The following is a 20,172-nucleotide window of genomic DNA, read 5'->3' on the forward strand; positions in this document are numbered from 1 at the left end:
TGATTTTAGTTAGTTCCGATAAATGTGGATAATCCTACAATCGTGATTCAAATTTTTTTTATAATTCTTGATATTAAACTTTGATCTTTTATTTACTTAAAATTTAATTAATGTTTGTTTTATAATTACGGAGATTCACGTCTGTTCTGTGTAAAGTGCATTTTCTCGCCACTTCTTGCCTGTAAAATTTGCAATTGCATCCTTTCTCGACAGCAACAAAAATACACGTCTCTGTTACATAATTAATATTAAAAATTGAAAGTTATGAATTAGACACAACCAGTGAAACAGTATGGTATATACGATAGAATTTAAGTGCGTTTCGGTGTTTGCTTTGTGTTCCGCTGTCTCTGCGGACCCGATTGTCCGCGGCGGATTTTTGTTTTGGGGTGGGGCAGAAATCTATATAATTCTGCAGAATTTATGGGATATCGTAAGGTATATAAACTAGAGACTCGGCTGATTGGGATGGTCAAACTTTTTTTTTTAAGGAACCACCACCGTTTTCGGTAAAAATCAAAATTACAGGTCAATGTTGTTGTTGTTGGGCTAATGCCATTTTCAGCACAATATTAGGCTGTACAAGGCGGCCAGTATATCTGGTGTATGAAGAGCCCTGGATATCCCCAGGAAGAACCATCCGCCCATGTAAAGCTACTGGCAAACTTTCTCACATTGGCCGAGACATGAACCCACGTGGCCAGAGGTGAGATGTCAGTGATCTGTAAAGGCTATCGCTACAGACCAATTTACAAATAATTCAAAGAGCAACTGTCCTTTCAAATCAGTAAAGCATCTGACACCGATAACATGGTATTTCAACACTGGATTTCCAATGGAAATTCGTGTATGAGTTCATTCGGGTCAGGCCACCCAGATTAGTATAGGCGTCATATACATGGATTTGTATGCGTGTTCTAGTTTTCCATTCGGAGTATTTCACATAGGGTAAATTAGTCATCTTCCAAGATAAGTAAACTCTACTCTTCGTCTTTCTGATAGCAGACCATTTTTTTTTTTTTCCAATGTCCGTTTAAAGACGGCTTCCATACTGTTGATAATAATAGTTAAAAACAAAACAATTAACACGGTCGCAACCGTTAAGTAATGAGCATACTGGGAATGAATTTCATGCTTTTATTTGGACCAGTCGGATTCATAAAAAGTGATATGTTAATATGTTGACATATCAAAAATATTCAACAGCAAATACTGTATGTAAGGTGTGCCAACTTCATTATATATATATATATATATATATATATATATATATATATATATATATATATATATATATATTATATCTCGGATATATGCACGTATCAAGGAGGCAGCATTCTGTCGAAGGGTGTGTTTTGAATGGTAATAGTCAGTGATTTTCAGTCTATAATTAGGTTTTAATCCTGATTACTTTACCACCGAACATATCATACCCTTGCACACTCGTTTGTAGGTGTGGCTGCTGGTCAGTAACACTGTGTATTGGTTGGTATGCATGAGTGCTGGTCAATAGGTTGAGTTCTGGTAAGACTGTGTTAGTTAGTTGGCAAGAGTGTTGGCTAGTATATGAGGGTGCTGGTCAGTAAGACTTGGTTAGTAGATGTATGTACTGGACGTTAGATATGGGTGCTGATCATCAACACTGTGTATTGGTTAATAAGCGTTGCTGCTTGTCAGTAACGCTATGTGTTGTTTAGTATGGGTGGGAACTGGTCAGTAGCTACGGCTGCTGGTTGTCAGTCAAACAGGGTATTGGTTAGTTGGTTTGTGTTCTGGTCAGTCAAACGGCGCGTTGATTAGTAAGTATAGCTCATGGTCAGTCAAAACTGCATATGGGTTAGAACGTGTAGATTATTAACTGAGTATTGAAAAATATTAGAACTGATGTCATGTGACGCAGGATGCCTGAAGTTGCGAAGACATTCTACGCCACACGAACGAGGGCCCAATATTTTAAACAACCATTCAATAACCCTTGTTATATACTTCCAAACAGGCATACCAAGCACTCAACGTTTTCTTGAACAATTTACTATTTGTTCATTACATGAATGAAGCCTGAGCAATGCGCACCTATACAACTTTCTTTAGTGCTATGGAAGCGCTCGCATACGTTGGGTGAAATGTATTCAATAATGAATGAAATTAAATTTGTTTAAAGGCATCTAATCAAAGAAACGCAACAAATTATTGATATCAGGAAAAATTACAGAAGATAACAATGAAAATTGAACAAACAATTATGAAAGGAAGAACCGGAAATATACCATCTCAGGTATTCGACGCTGATGTGATAGTCATGGGTGAATAGCCAAGGTATTGTGGCCCATATGACTTTGGTAATACCTAAAAAAAAATGAATATAAATTCATTTTTTAATTGCTTGTGTTTTGGTGGGATTTTTTTACATTTCCCGTACAACATAAAACAATGTCATCGAGGGCGGATGAAAGTTCGTTGTATGAATAAAAGAGAATAGTCCATTAATACAATGCATCAAACTCTCTTTCTCTCTCTCTCACACACATACACACACACATCACATCTGGTAGCCGTCCATTTTTTTTTATTTTTACATAAAGTATTATTTTTTTCTCCTTGGAATTTAAACCTTTAATTGTGTTCAAATTTTCTCTATTTCATTCGATGATAGATATTTTTTTCTTCGGAAGAGAGCTACATCTAATGACTCTCTAGCACTGGTGTCAGGTAGAAAATGTTACAGCCACTGTTAGTCTCTGACGGCTGTCAGCTTTATGACATGGTCTGCGTTCCACGTGTCCGTTGCCATTTTAATTTAACCGTAGAGAGATATAGTTCGTCCAGCGCAGGCACGTATTTACACTACAAAGTAGCGAAGAATATTATTCCTTAACTACAGTCAATAACGCTGGATATTAACTGGTAGCAACGTTAAACTAATGGAACTGTTTCCAAAATATATAATAAGTGTGTGTACTGATCCGTAGATGGTTACCATTTAGTGAAAATGTTGCATGATCTACAAAACGGTTCATGGCCTTGTAACTGATTATCAGCCTTATCTCACACTAATGTGACAGCCATCGATCTTTTTTTCCAAACATTATGTTTTCTTTTATTTTAAGACCACGCTCTTTCAATTTAGATAAATTTTGCGCTGTATCGGGTCTAAAATTATGGAATACTATTCCTATTGAAATTAAAAATAAAATTCAAGTCCTCGCATAAATACGATCTTTTGACTTAACGCTAATGTTATGAAGTTCTAAATTCCGGTTTATTTCTGTACACATATTTCTTATTCCTGTATTGATTTTAATTTAATGTTAACGTTTTAAGTATGGTTTCTATTTTTAACAAACGTATTTAATTTGTACACATTTTTATGAGAAATATACGGGAGATTAACTTTAATCCTCTTCGATGATGATAATAATGATGATGTGAGAAGCATGAGAGAGAGAGAGAGAGAGAGAGATTGACCCAAGTTTCCGGTTGACGCTTGTCAACAGGATTCAGGCAATATTTTTTTTAAAGTTAGGTCTTGAATCGTAATTCTTGCTTAATCCTGTAATAGGGGCATGAAATAATGTGACTAAAGAGAACACAGATGAAATATTCACTCAGCAAATGTGGTAATGGTGTGTGCCCCATGCTATTCTGTGCGTGTTTCCGGTTAAGTCGCTAGACATATAGAAAACCGGTACAAGGTTTAGGCGACTTGTCTTCATTATAAACTTTGGTTCAATCACTTCACTCGGACCAAACCGGAAGATCTCAGAACGTAACAAATTTGATACGTTCAGATGCAGTTAAGGGGAATTACTCAGACAAATTATTGTTAACAGTGCTTTGCAAAGTACTCACTTGTGATATATTCTCTTCAAAACCACTTTTTTTATGTCATTATTGAAATGGATACTTCAACCACTGATTTTACCTTCAAAGATGGACATGGGTGCTCGATTTGTCGGGACGGGTTCACCAATGCAGTGCTGGATGATAGTGAGAAGATGGTGAAGCTTGAAGCGAATCGAATTTACAAGGAGTGGTTGATCAAAAAACAAGAATAGAATCACCAATGTCAGTCCCTTATAAGTGCTATCAGAAACTCTCAAGCGCTTTTAGAGACGGTTGACCAGTTTGGGTCGGATATACACAAGTTTCTGGTGACTAGCAAGACGATGAAGCAGTTACAATGTTACAGGGATCAGATTCGAGAGAAGTTTGAAAGAGTCGAAAACATAAGAATGAAACTTGAACTCGACAGCAACATGAATTCGGTACTTTCTGCAAGATTGGTGAAAATATTATGTCAAAAGGAGGCTAAGGATTTTCAATGTACAAGTCTTGTGACACCTCTTCAGAAACAAATTGTGGAGCTCTAGAGTTATCGACCTTCACTGTCCTAATGGAAACGACCCATATTACTTCGGCATCGTCCAGTTACCTAACGAATACACATTTTTGACAGACAACAATAACAATACATGCTGTCTGTATGATTCATCATATGACTTCATCACAAGCCACGTACTGCGTGGAAAACCAGATGGCGTGTGTCTAATAGGAGACAATGAAGTTGCTATAACAATGCCTGGTAATAGAACTGTCCAGTTTCTGTCCATTGTGGACCGTTCCATCAGGGACACAGGAAATTTAACAACCCATTATATGTGTTATAGTGTTGATGCAGTCAGCAGGGAGGAGATCGTTGTATCAGGCCACGGTGGCTCTATATTTCCTAGTGACAGATGATACTGGAGTGTTATCAGTAGGAATGGGATTTACAAGCTTCACCGTCAGTTTGGTTGTAAACTGATATATGATCCTTATGCTGCTCAAGATGCGTCCAAGTCAGGTATCTACATATATGTTAGTGGCAGCAATGCAGTGTATTGTTTTGGTCTGATAGATGGAAAACGGTACTTCGTCTACTTGTCCAATGACCTGAACTATCCAGTGGGTGTAGCAGCAGACAGAGATGGCAATATATATGTTGTAGGACTTAATTCTAATTCACAAAATATCACCAGATGGTGTCAAACTCCAGGTCATTACCTCCAGTGTTCCTCAAAAACCGAAAGGAATTTCCTTCAATTACAGCAGGGATCATTTCGTTATCAGTAATAGAAGTCAACTGAAGAAACGTCATTATTTTGTGCACAAGTAATACTGTCCTGAACGACAAAGAAGATGGCGACATGTCCATTTATGCATAGGAATATACCAACAAACATTTAATTCAAAAGTCGGTGTTTTATTTGAACGTTTATTTCCTGATTTAATATAGTATGACTCTTTATCATATAAGAAGAACGTTACAAACATAGTCCATGCAGCGAAATCAGCCCATTACAGTACTAAGATCATGGAAAGTTCCAGCTGCATAGAGCTTTTCGAATTACTAGCAAAAGCTAATGTCAAAGAACAAATATACACCACTTCCAACTACCTTCTCTCCAGTCGACCTTCCTGACCCTTTTGCAGATTTCATCTGTGACAAAGTACAAACCAGTAGAGATAAGCTTGACAACACAATTTCAATTGACTCGTCGTCACCATACAGTTGGGATACAGAATTTCAGCGGCAACCATTAGCAGCATTTGAACCTATCTCTATGGATTTAGTACGTACAATCGTGATGAAGAGTGCACGAAAGTCATGTGAACTTGATCCAATTCCAAAATCACTGCTGCTTGAGTGTTTAGATCCATTATTGCCTTCACTAACTGATGTTATTAATATCTCTCTCATTTTTCAAAACTGCCATTGTAAAGCCTCTGCTGATGAAACCAACACTCGACCATAACAATTTAAAGAACTACCGCCCAGTTTCTAATCTCCCATTTGTTATATCCCAACTTGTGTCTCATCTGAATTCAAGCAGTCTTTATAGCAATGTAAAATCTGCATGTCTCCCTTGCCACAGGACTGAAACTACTCTTCTAAAAGTAGTTAATGAATTCTCTCCGCTTTGTATAGCGGAAAGATTACAGTCCTCATTCTCCTTGATTTGTCTGCAGCATTTGACACAATGGACCATGATATATTACTTCACCGTCTCCACCATGTATTTGGCATTCATGATACAGCCTTATTGTGGTTCAAGTCCTACATGGTCAGCAGGACATGCATTGTGGTCGCAAATGGAATACACTCCAGCCCAGTTAATCTATGTTGTGGTGTTCCACAAGAGTCTGTTCTTGGACCTGTTCTGTTCATTCTATACACCCAGCGGGTCTCAAGTGTCATAGATCATCATCCAGTGTCTCACCAATTGTACGCTGACGACACCCAAATATACAAATCTAGCCACCCACCTGAAGCTGGTGCTACCATCCAAGGTGTAGAGAGGTGCATTTCTGATGTGAAATCATGGATGACATCTAACAAGCTGCAGTTGAATGACGACAAAACTGAGGCCATTCTTATCACAACATAAGGACTTTCTCATTCACATCCTTTACCTCAAACAATAAATATTAACAACACCAACAGTAAATTCACACAGTCAGTACAAACCCTAGGTGTTACTCTGGACAGTACTCTAACATTGCACCACCATGTCATGAACATTTGCACGGCTGCATATCTTGAGCTGAGACGCATCAGCTCCATTCGCAAATATCTTTCAGTTGATGCCACTAAAACATTTGTGTTCATTTGCACTTTCAAGACTGGACTATTGTAACTCAATTTTTTCTGGGTCATCTCAATATATGCTCCAGAAACATCAAAAAGTTCAAAACGCAGCTGCTTGGATCATCATTAGAGTACCGCGATCAGAGCACACCTCCCCGCTGCTCTGTACCCTACACTGGCTATCCATTCGATCCAGAATCAAACACAAAATTAGTTCTCTGTGCTACGTTTCACTGACGGACTCCAGTCCAACATACCTATCAAACCTCACCCATGTGTACACACCAGCAAGATAATTACGCACCTCTTCTGACAATCGTATACTCATTATTCCCACGTTGAAAACGAAGTCATATGGACAACGTTCTTTTGCATACCAGGGCCTAGCAACGTGGAACGAATTGCCCACTGAACTTAGACACAAAGACACAGTGATCCCATTCAAGAGTGCTCTTAAAACTCGCCTATTTCGACTGCAAGAACAAACTTATAGACCTAATAATGTTTCCTAGCTTAAATATTTTCAGCATGTTTTTATGTTTTCTAATTTCATGTTGTTTGTTTTTTATAATCATATCATTTTATATGGGTTGTTTTTATTATTATGTGATAGGTGTTGTCTAATGTTGTAAAGCGCTTAGAGCTTCTAAAGATTAAGCGCTATGCAAAGTCCTCATTATTATTATTATTATTATTATTAAATAATCCCGACATAGCAAAAGTGAACTTGAACAATGTCATATTCACATTTATCCTGTTGTAATCAGCAAGAATAAGTTTTTAAAATTAATTTGTGTATGAAGTCAAGACGCTATGATATTAATGTTCTTATTAAATATTAGTCACAAGGGTAAATTAGAAAATGGATGGATCTATTTACGAAACTGCGAACGAATGTATGCACGCATGGGTATGTATGTATGTATGTATGTATATTTTTGTCAAATGTATACTTTTTTTGTCTGTTAAATGTCAACTAATGTCAGTATTTGTCTAATTTGTTTCAAAATAATTGTAATTGTTTTTGTATGAATAAGTTTTAGACCTGAGTCTGAATGCCATTCCAGTATCTAAGTATCTTGCTATCCATCTATTCATCCACCCACCAATTCCAACTCCAATTAGGTTTCTCGGTGACCATGTAGATCAATGGCCAAAGTCATGAAAGGTTATCAGAACTGCAAAATGGCAATGAATATCTATTTTTAAACAATGTATTTGGTTATTAAAACATTCAAGGTACGTACGTACGTACGTACGTATGTATGTATGTATGTATGTATGTATGTGAACCTGAATTAATATCAACGTTTGTGTTTTGGTCGACGCCTGATTGAAATAAATTTCCTCTTTGTTGCTTTCTCTGCATCTTTCTTTGAATGATATGCACCAACCTAAGTAAAGTCACTTTCATTTACCTATCTTTCAATTTATTCATCCATGTGTCTGTCTGTTTGCCTTTCTATCTGTAACGGGAAGAGGTCCGTTACCCAAGTTATTCCTTTAGATTGGTGTAGTATAGCATGCTACCAAATAAATGCAGATTATGGTCCTGCCTGACTATATGTTGGGCCATCAAGACTTTTCCTTGAGGCAGCGTGCATCCAGACCATTAGGCAATGATTACTACATGTAATGGGCTGCCTGTCTAAATTAAATTAATAGAATGTTTCAGCCACTAAGAAAATATTGTACTCTGAGAACCTGATAATCTGAGGTCTAATTGCCTTATTCATGATCTCTACGAATAACTAATAAACTGATGGCGAACCTTGTGGTTAACTTTACGATTCCTAACTGAGTTTGCCATAGTAGTTCCAGCTCTTCTGTGATCTTTACAAGTGCATGACCTACATCAGGTGCAGCACCACGTACTAAATACTGGATCAAGTGAAACCTATGTCCCACTAACCGAAAAATGCCCATTTTTACCTATCTTGGTTTTCTCGGTTTACCGTGGTATTTTTCCCCGCTGGTGTGTACCACGGTACCGTCAGAAACGAATTGTAGAAATTTTGTTACGACTTTAATGATATTAGCAGCGTGCTTTCTTTTACGTAACAATTATATCTGTCACAAATTATTGGTGAACATTATAAATATAATTATATTTATGCTTTATTAGTCACATGTTTAAGAGATGCCACGTATGTAAACGGGGTGTCAAGATGGAATGTTGAGAGACATATTTTGGACAAATCCAGCCTTTGGTAGAATTGGTGGTTAAAAACAAAGCAAAACAAAGAACACGGTTCATGTTTTAGTATTAGTGTATCTGAATGTGCTAAGCATATGTATTCCTTTGTAAGACTGCGAATCATCCCAGGAGTTTCAGAAGCGTACTTGTTTTCTGTCCCAACTGTACACAATTCCTCAAGTCCATTAACTATTTCCTCGTTTGTTGAGTAAGTGAGTTTTATGTTTACTAGCCCACTCTGATAAATATATTCGCCATGGTGTTGGCATCCTACTCAACGTTTTCCTGCCCAATAGATTAATAATGCAACTAGAAAATTGTAAGCTTCAGTATCAACACTTCCTTTTTTAACAATAGGCTCTCTAATGTCAGCGACATGTCTTTCACAGTATCATCTATTGTGTAAACTTAATCATCCCACATTAGTTACAGCTTTCACATTATGACTTATACAACAATTTACATATACATAGCGAAATCTTCTAATATAAGGTACTGGTCATTTAATTTTCGTCGGACGGGATGGCTGTGATTTTCCTTTGACCTCAGATATTTTAGTTTCTTTTATCTCAAGATAATTAATATTTTTCAGCACATAATATCATTTTTATAATATGATGTTTTTTTGCTATAAATCAAGGCAAGATGTTTTTCCAGCTTTTGACAGACGGAAATTAAACAAACAAGTGTCACGCCCATGACACGGAATAATGAATTGTTGGTCCCTAATATACCTGTAGTATGCCGTGGTATGTATAGCAGTACGTTTAGAAATACCGCTATATACCTTGGTATGTATAGCAGTAAGTTTAGAAATACCGCTGTATACCGTGGTACAACTTTTTGTGGTACCCAGTTCTAATGTATGTATGTATGTATGTATGTATGCATGTAATACCTCTGCATTGTTCTTCTCTTTGGCAAAACTCAGTTCTTATTACAGAGATATACTTCTAAATGTATTACTTTGAAATCTAGACATATAATGAGTATTTATGATAATTAATATAGCTCATTTTGAACCATTGTTGTGAGGTATGGTGTTCATGATAAAATAATATAGCTAATATTGAATTATTTTCGTGAGATATGGTGTTCATGATAAGTTAATATAGCTAATATTGAACTATTATTGTGTGGTATGGTGTTTCAAATAAATAAATATATCAAATATGCAATCATTGTTGCGAGATATGGTGTTTATGATAAATTAATATAGCCAAATATAGAACTGTTGTTGTGAGGTATGGTGTTTATGATAAATTAATATAGCCAAATATAGAACTGTTGTTATGAGGTATGGTGTTTATGATAAATTAATATAGCCAAATATAGAACTGTTGTTGTGAGGTATGGTGTTTATGATAAATTAATATAGCCAAATATAGAACTGTTGTTATGAGGTATGGTGTTTATGATAAATTAATATAGCCAAATATAGAACTGTTGTTGTGAGGTATGGTGTTTATGATAAATTAATATAGCCAAATATAGAACTGTTGTTGCGAGATATGGTGTTTATGATAAATTAATATAACCAAATATAGAACTGTTGTTGCGAGATATGGTGTTTATGATAAATTAATATAGCCAAATATAGAACTGTTGTTGTGAGGTATGGTGTTTATGATAAATTAAAATTACAACATTGAACTATTTGTGAAGTATGATTGTTTATGATAAATTAATTCAGCCAATATTTAATTATTTTTGTTAATTATAATGTTTATGATTAATTAATGTAGCCAATATTAAATTATTGTTGCGGTGTAGGGTGTTTACCATTAATCAGTATAGCCAATATTTAGCTATTTTTTGTAAGGTAGGGTATTTTATGCCTGATAATGCTTTCTAAACAAGTATATTTATGGTTTTGGAAAATGTTATTCGAAGTTAAGAGAAGCAAGCCAAATGGTTTTATTTATGGTAAACTTAGAATGATGTCTTATAGTGTGAAAATATACTATATTATATTATTAAAAATATTGGTCTAACAGTACATACGATGTATTTATAATAATATTGAGGATCATTCAATAAAAAAGTTCTTAGACTGGGTTTCTATGAAGTTTGGATCAGTTAATGGGTAAGTGATAAGTACAGAGACTGACTTATAATTATATTCAAAACTGGATGACAAGTTTTTTAGAAATGTCACAGAGCTTCTTTTGTGTAAAAATTGCTTGATTCTGTCGAACGCGTGTCTGCATAAGCCATTTGAAAGTGTATCTTCATAATTCAGTCTAAAGTATATTTTCATACTTCAGTCTAAACTGTATCGTCATAATTCAGTCTAAAGTGTGTCTTCATAATTGAGCTAAAGAGTATCATCATAATTTAGTCTAAATTGTACCTTCATAATTCAGTCTAAAGTGTATTTTCATACTTCAGTCTAAACTGTATCGTCATAATTCAGTCTAAAGTGTATCTTCATAATTTAGTCTAAATTGTACCTTCATATTTCAGTCTAAATTGTATCTTCATAATTTAATCTAAACTATATCTTCATAGTTCAGTCTAAAGTGTATTTTCATAATTTAGTCTAAAGAATTGCTTCATAATTCATTCTAAATTGTATCTTCATAGTTCAGTCTAAAGAGTATTTTCATAATTCAGTCGAAACTGTATCATCATAATTCAGTCTAAAGTGTATCTTCATAATTCATTCTAAATTGTATCTTCATAGTTCAGTCTAAAGAGTATTTTCATAATTCAGTCGAAACTGTATCATCATAATTCAGTCTAAAGTGTATCTTCATAATTCAGTCTAAAGAGTATTTTCATCATTCAGTCTACAGTGTATCTTCATAATTCAGTCTAAATTATATCTTCATAATTCAGTCTAAATTTTATCTTCACAATTCATTCTAAATTGTATCTTCAGAATTCAGTCTAAAGAGTATCTTCATAATTCAGTCTGACTTACATCTTCATAATTTAGTATAAATTATATTTTCTTAATTCAGTCTAAATTGTATCTTCATAATTCACTGTCAAGTGTATCTTCATAATTCAGTCTAAATTTTATCTTCATAATTCAGTCTAAAGTGTATCTTCATAATTCAGTCTAAAGCGTATCTTCATAATTCGGTCTAAATTGTTTCTTCATAATTCAGTCTAAAGTGTATATTCATACTTATGTCTAAATTGTGTCTTCATAATTCAGTCTAAAGTGTATTTTCATAATTCAGTCTCGATTGTATTTTCAGAATTCAATCTAAAGTGTATCTTCATAATTCAGTCTAAAGTGTATCTTCATAATTTAGTCTAAAGAATATCTTCATAATTCATTCTAAATTGTATCTCCTTAAATCAGTCTAAAGAGTATCTTCGTAATTCAGTCTAAACTGCATCTTCATAATTCAGTCTAAAGTGTATCTTCGTAATTCAGTCTAAAGAGTATCGTCATAATTCAGTCTAAATTGTATCTTCATAACTCAGTCTAAAGTATATTTTCATAATTCCGTCTAAATTGTATTTTTAGAATTCAGTCTAAAGAGTATCTTCATAATTCAGTCTAAATTGTATCTTCCTAATTCAGTCTAAAGTGTATCTTCATAATTCAATCTAAACTGTATCTTCATAATTCATTCTAAATTTTATCTTTATAATTCATTCTAAATTGTATCTTCAGAATTCAGTCTAAAGAGTATCCTCGTAATTCAGTCTAACTTACATCTTCATAATTTAGTCTAAATTATATTTTCATAAGTCAGTCTAAATTGTATCTTCATAATTCAGTCTAAAGTGTATCTTCATAATTTAGTCTAAAGAGTATCTTCATAATTCATTATAAATTGTATGTTTTTAATTCAGTCTAAAGAGTATCTTCATAATTAAGTCTAAACTGTATCTTCATAATTCAGTCTAAAGTGTATCTTCATAATTGAGCTAAAGAGTATCATCATAATTTAGTCTAAATTGTACCTTCATAATTCAGTCTAAATGGTATCTTCATAATTTAATCTAAACTATATCTTCATAGTTCAGTCTAAAGTGTATCTTCATAATTCATTCTAAATTGTATCTTCTTAATTCAGTCTAAAGTGTATCTTCATAACTGAGTGTAAATTGTATCTTCATAATTCAGTCTAAAGTATATTTTCAGAATTCAGTCTAAATTGTATCTTCAGAATTCAGTCTAAAGAGTATCTTCATAATTCAGTCTAAATTGTATCTTCATAATTTAGTCTAAAGTGTATAATTCAGTCTAAAGTGTATCTTCATAACTGAGTGTAAATTGTATCTTCATAATTCAGTCTAAAGTTTATTTTCATAATTCAGTCTAAATTGTATCTTCAGAATTCAGTCTAAATAGTATCTTCATAATTCAGTCTAAATTGTATCTTCATAATTTAGTCTAAAGTGTATCTTCATAATTCAATCTAAACTGTATCTTCATAATTTAGTCTAAAGTGTATCTTCATAATTCGATCTAATCTGTATCTTCCTAATTCAGTCTAAATTGTATCTTCATAATTCAGTCTAAATTGTATTTTCATAATTCAGTCTCAATTGTATCTTCATATAATTCAGTCTCAAGTGTATCTTCATAATTCAGTCTCAAGTGTATCTTCATAATTCAGTGAAGTGTATCTTCATAACTCAGACTTAAGCGTTCTTGATAAATTACTCTAAAGTGTATCTGTTCAAATATAGACATTTGGGAGGCAATACGTCTCATTATGCAAATTCATTTACAACTTTACTGTCTCCATTCCTTGCCCTCAAAGTTTAGTCACCTAAGAAACTGATTTCATAGTCAAGTAGACTAGATCCATGTTTTAATAAATGATTAAATAACACTCAAGGTAAGTACAAACAAAAAAATGTAAGATTACATTTACATTTCTACTTTCAGTTGTAATAATTTCATAAATTATAATATAATGTAAGGTTACACTTAAAGTCCTATTTTTAGTAGAAATAAGTTATTAATTTGCACATACAATAATGGGGACTGTGGGAGAGTGGTCTAAATTTCTCGCCTGTCCCAATATTTGACCACATGGTTTCGAGTCTCTGGCTCTGCCAATGTGGGTATATAATAAAACCTTGCCAGTAGCTTCCCATGGGTAATTGGTTCGTACTTGAGTTTTCCAGCGTTCTCCCTCTATCTGTTATACTGGCTGCCATGTATAGTCTATCACATGCTGAATAATAGTGTTAAATCAAAAGCAACAGCAACAAAATAACGAAATAGTATATTTTAAATGACTACTTTCAGTAGTAATGATTAAAATTTATGAGTTGACTGTTGCTCCTTTTCATTCATTTGGCTGTATTTCATCACGTTATATAATTTATGTCATTTTTAGTGGTTTTGACATATTACGCCTTCCCCAGCCATGCACCCTCAATGAGCATAAATACCCCGCATCCAAATAAGTTTTCCGCGATGCAAGACCAACATGCAAGTGCCCATACAAGTCACAATTGACCTCATTATCTTGAGGAGAAACTCCATAATAAATGAAGATAGGAAAAGGGTAAGAATTGTTCTTAGAATGTACAATTCACCTCATTATCTTGATGGGAAACTAATTAAGAGATGAAAGACTAATATGCAAGTGTCCTTACACTTAACAATTGATCTCATTATCCTGAGTATGTTATAAGAATAAAAGGCTACGAAGTGAATTTACAATTTACAAATGACTTCATTATATTGACAAGGAACTCCAGAATAAAGAGGTGATAAGCCTAACATGCAAGTGTTCTTACAATTAAGAATTGACCTCATTATCATGAAGAGACACTACTGAGTAAATTAAGAGCGGAAATGTCTAAGAAGTGACCTTACAATTTACAAAATTAAACTAGTCATGCTGTCATAGTTTTAATGTGTCCCAAAGAAAATTTGATGTGAATTGTACAGTATATGTCTGCCCCATTTTTAAAATTGACTATATTTATTCCAGTTCTACATTAGATTTTACTTTCTTCATTATTGTTTTGAAAGTTGCTTTCTATTTATTTCTGTCTTTATTTTAATAATACCTAATGCTTCATATCAACGCCTACGTAATTGTGACCTAGCACTTGAATAATCTCGTTCGCCACTAAAAGAGTCAATCTATTTGGTTCCCGACAGTGAGACTCTGTATTTCGACAACGTATCGGAGGATTCTCAGACCTATAATGAGACTCACTGAGTTTTGACAAAACAATGGAAGATTCTCATGGACCAAATAAATGACTTAATATGTTTGGTTGTCTATGATGAGATTCAGTGTATTTTGACAAATCATTGTATGATTCTCATAGTCCAATTAAACAAACCAAATTATTTGGTATCCTATATTGAGACTCATTGTATTGGGTCCTTAGATAAATCTTACGGCTGCTGATTTATTCTACAACAATTAAAAATGCTTTAATGTGTTTTGTACATAAGAGAAAAATATGAAACGTCCGCAAAATCGATTCCACTTTCTGAGGCTTTCTAGCATTTCCCATTACAAAGAAATACCAGAAGCAACAATGATCTTTTCATGTATCCAATGCTTTCTGGCAGATTCTGTTACATAAAAACACCATGAACAAAAATAATTACTTCTTGTTTCCAATGCCTTCTTTCAATTTCTGCAAAACTGAAACGCTGGAAGTCATAATAAGCTGTTTAAATTTGTACCTTTTCGTTTTGTTCTAGTGGTATATTCACTAACTGTATGTTGAAGTCAAGACTTTCCTTGCAGTGAATTCTTTCTCCTCAGTTCTAGAGAATATATATTGGCAATATTTTTCAAAAATTAAACTCTCTACAAAATATCATTTTGACATCCACATTCTCTTCTATGTGTCTGAAATTGCAGAATAGTGACAATTATGTAATCTCTTTACCCACGTAAAAAAATAATTGCAAAATGAATTATTATGAAAGAATACACATTACGACTTTACTGAAATGACAGTATAATTATGTCTCTTTCTGGACTAGAAAATTGGTAGGTGTGTCATAAAAAAATATCATATTTCATGAAGTTACATCACTTTACAAGCTACTTAATTAGCCTGCAAATTTTCTGATTTGCTGCATAGATGATTGTTACTTTAAAACTTTTACACAAAATTCTCAAGAATTAGTGATGTCAAAAGTTTCCATACTTACATTGGATCTAAAGAACCTACTTAGTCCGCCAGAAAAGGTCTAGTGGCCAAAACTGGAATCCCTTTTTCAAAGATCAATCGCTTTTTTTTGGACCCTAGAATACAAGATATACCTATCAAAATCTTTTTTTATATTAAATATATATTATACAGAATTGCCACAACTTATTTAGACTACAAAGTTTTTGAACATACATACATGGACTTACTTGGTCTTCCGTTTATTGAAGATATAATCAACCTATGTAGCCAACACATTTTATTGGACAAATGCATCCATCTATTTAGCCTACTAAGTAGTTACTTATTTAGCCTTCAAAATTAATTGGAGATAAGTAGTATGCGAAAGGAGAGTTCTGGCTAGCTTGCATGGGTTTACAAGAACACATTTTATTTTAAAGCATAAACCGAAAGCGCAGACGTATAAAAAAAATAGTTTTGCATAGTGCATTAGATTATATCATTTTTTCAAGCAACATCACACTTTACATTTTAAAAGGTTTTATAGTTTTAAATCTTATTTGATTATTGGGCATTCATATATATATATATATATATATATATATATATATATATATATATATATATATATATATATATATATATATTCAGTCTAAAGTGTATCTTTTCATCGTTTTGTGCAGTACTGGCTGCTTTTTTTGAAAATTACCTTAAAATTTTCACTCTTTAGGTAATCGTCTGAGTTCTACTTTTGTTACTGTTCCAGATATCATAGTTATCGAAATGGATTCTTTTCTGGTCACGGCCGTTGATATTTGGTGAGTTGTCAACTAGAAACCACACTTTGGATTGTTTCCTGGTAGACAGTTTTCAAATATTATTTTCATTCTTTCATGTCTTCGTAGGTATCCTTTGCTCACAAAAACTTGCCATTAGTTAGTACATTTGGGCCATCAGGACGTTTAAGTCATTATTACCACAGCATCAATTTCAAACTGATCGGATTCTCTGATTTGTTGTCCATATACAACCTGGGTTATTAGTCCTGGCCGTGTGAGCCAACATACTGCACATCTGTATTGCTGGTTTTCCATACTGTATAAGGTATAAAATTTCTATTTGGTGTCTTGAACGCGAAATCTTGCTTTCTATTCAAGTGAGGATACACTGAGGTAATTGATATGCTCAATGCATCATATGCGGCTATTATTGTCTATGGAGATGAAAATTAACCTGACGTGCAACAGTCAATTGTTGACGTCTCGAACGAGGGGGATGCAATTGAAATGGCATCTGTTCAGTTTTGTACATACAAGGAGGTATACACATTAAATCCAAACAGAAAGTCAGAATCATGGCTTCATAAAGGAGAAGTTATAAAAGTTTCGATATAATTGTTTTGAAATCTATTGGTCTATTATTGCTTTTGTCTTTCAAGTTGCCAATTTTCCTTTTCCAGTCATGTGTGAGGCTAGAGTAGTGAGTAAATTTATATTGATAGTCATTATAATAGGACGATGACTAGAACCTATTATTGAAATCAGTTTATGTAGATATATTTCTCATAAAAAGAATCATGTCTTAAATCATGTCATTTTAGCTGAAATTACATTTCATTTATCTGTTTTCAAGTATTGTGATTTTTTAATGTGTTAGGTGTTAATTTATTGTACAAGGATGTATTTGAGAGTGTTGGGTGGTGAAAAGACCTACCCTTGCGAGGTCTACCTAAACACAGTAATGTACATTAGTGGACAGTAATGTACAGTACTTGACTGTAACGGACAGTAATATACATTAATGGAAATGAAATTACAGTAATGTAAAAGAGTAATGGAGTAAATTAAAACTACATTGTTTGGTACAGTTTGTTGTTGATGGTTTTGTATCCATCTACATTAATATAAAAATTTATGGTACAGGTGTAATGCAATGAAACTCTAAACTGAGTTTACAGTAAAGTATACAATACATTGATAACAAATAGATTTTTTAAAAATGTTTGTTCATGGATCAAAGCATAATTATTATTATTTATTTTGGTCTTCAGTTTGGTGACCTTTTATTAATTGATTTTATTTGTCTCTGTTTTGATTTAAAGTTGTTAATTACAGTAATGGGGAGAAATGCTGCAATGGACTAAGAACTAAAGTTATGGAAAATAGGCATACTGCATTAAGAATATGGATATTATAGAGCTGTTGAATTGTATAAATAAAAAACATTAATTTTTAGTTTAATTTCCTTTTATTGTCATTGTTCCTTGATTGACATGTTTGTATGTATGTATGTATGTATGTATGTATGTATACATTTATTATTTTATTTCTGCCCCCTCCCAATAATCTTTTTAATCGTTATTTTTCTAAATTTTCATAAAAGTATCGTTAATTGTTTTATATTTTAGGTCCCGTGGCTAAAATGTAATTTCACTTGCATAACCAGCTAAAACTAGCAGAGTATGTTTTCATCAAATGCCGTATTGACACTTGTTGCAAGTGTTTTTGATCTCCATATTAAATGTAATGATAATCCAGTAAGTTGAGTTGGTTAGGCAATATGACGTATGGCCGACCATATTTATGGTTTAACGGCACACTTAGGGATGTAACGTTCAAGCAATAATAATGGAACTGAATCGAAGTGTGAATAATAGTGTCTGCTCCAGACTTTTCCTGATGTTTAAGCTGTGATTGTTAATGAAACAATTGGACTCAAGATGAAAGGAATGAATCGGCTCGAACCACACCATTTTCGGTGACGAATGAATCTCACATGCGGATAAGTCTGTAATATTAGAAGAAAGAGTTGCACATGCAACAGATGTCATTTCCGCTATGATTTTTAACGTAAACAATTGGACTCAAGATGAAAAGAATGAGTCGGCACGAATATATATATATATATATATATATATATATATATATATATATATATATATATATATATATATATATATATATATATATATATATATAATGTCGTGAACGGTTGCAGTCAAACCAAAAATACAGTTGCTATTCACTGTGTTAAAATACTTGACTTTTGTGTTCGTTTGTGATATATTGGATATTAGCATGGAGGTCGAAACCTTTCCTTGCGGTGACTGTAAGAAAGCAAGACGAGCAAGGAAAACGAGAAAACATGGCGGAGGCTCACAACGCAATAAGGAAACTTGAAATCCTTTTTAAAACAAGAAGAACTGAGACTGAAAAAGGGCCATATATTGAATGCAAATATCAGGAAGGTACCCAGGAATTAGATATGAGTCACATACCGTGAGAAAGAGTACCTACTACGTCCACAGTAATAATAGCCACAAAAATTAGGAATCCGGACATTTTACATCAAATTTACTCCATCAACAGGAAAGAATATGAGGGATACATAATACGACCAAGAGGGAAATTGCCGGTATTACAGTCTGGAGAAATAAGTATTTCGGGAGAGACTGTAATAGTTAAAGACCCAGCACCAATTCTAAAAAAGATCAAGAAACAGACTGGATAACTCCGTTTATCGGATATCCCCATGGAAATACCAGTGGAAGAAACTGTCGCCTGTTTCGAAAAAAATTTCGGTATAAGGATAGAAAAAATCTAGATTGGCAAAGGTTCCAGGAACACCAACACCACGGACAAACAATACTCCAACAACAACAGCAAGAACAAAAACAACAACAAGGAAATACAACAACAACAACAACACAAAGTGATCAGGAACGCTAACACCATGCAGAAAAACAAAAACAACAACAAGGGCAACAACAAAGGCAACAAAATGGACTAAAAAATTCCAACAACAGCAACAAAAACAAGAGACAGCGTTTGAAACAACAAGAAAAGCAAGAAACTAAGAGTTTAAAACAACAGTAGAAAACAACAACACCAGTTAGTACAAAAACAAACCCAGCAACAACAACAGAAGGCACAAGAACAAGTAGTAGGAAAACCCGTAGAAGTACTCCAAGAGAAACAAAAGAAACATACAGCGCTAATTATGAAGAAGAGAAACATACAACAAGGAAAATTGGAAACAAAACCAGAGCAGAGTAGCAAAAATACAAAAACAACGAAAACAATGCAAAATGAGATAGAAAAATATCTGGAAGCTAACATGAACGAACATATTAGGGAAACATACAACAAGGAAACAAAACCAGAGCTGAGTAGCCAAAAAACAAAAACAACGGGGGGAAAAAAACACAAAAGAGGGAAACAATGCAAAATGAGGTAGAATTATATCTGGAAGATTATGATGATTGTCCAGAAGATAA

The 20,172-nt window shown here is 33.5% G+C and overlaps 1 protein-coding gene across 1 annotated transcript in view; it reads left to right on the forward strand.

Moving 5' to 3' along the window:
* LOC149783512 (uncharacterized) overlaps positions 1 to 20,172 on the forward strand; it is a 71,852-nt gene that overhangs the window by 45,193 nt on the left and 6,487 nt on the right. The gene's annotated exons all lie outside the window — the stretch shown is intronic.

This window comes from Sinohyriopsis cumingii, chromosome 14 (assembly GCF_028554795.1).
Source record: "Sinohyriopsis cumingii isolate HCF-2022 chromosome 14, ASM2855479v2, whole genome shotgun sequence".
Lineage (NCBI taxonomy): Eukaryota > Metazoa > Mollusca > Bivalvia > Unionida > Unionidae > Sinohyriopsis > Sinohyriopsis cumingii.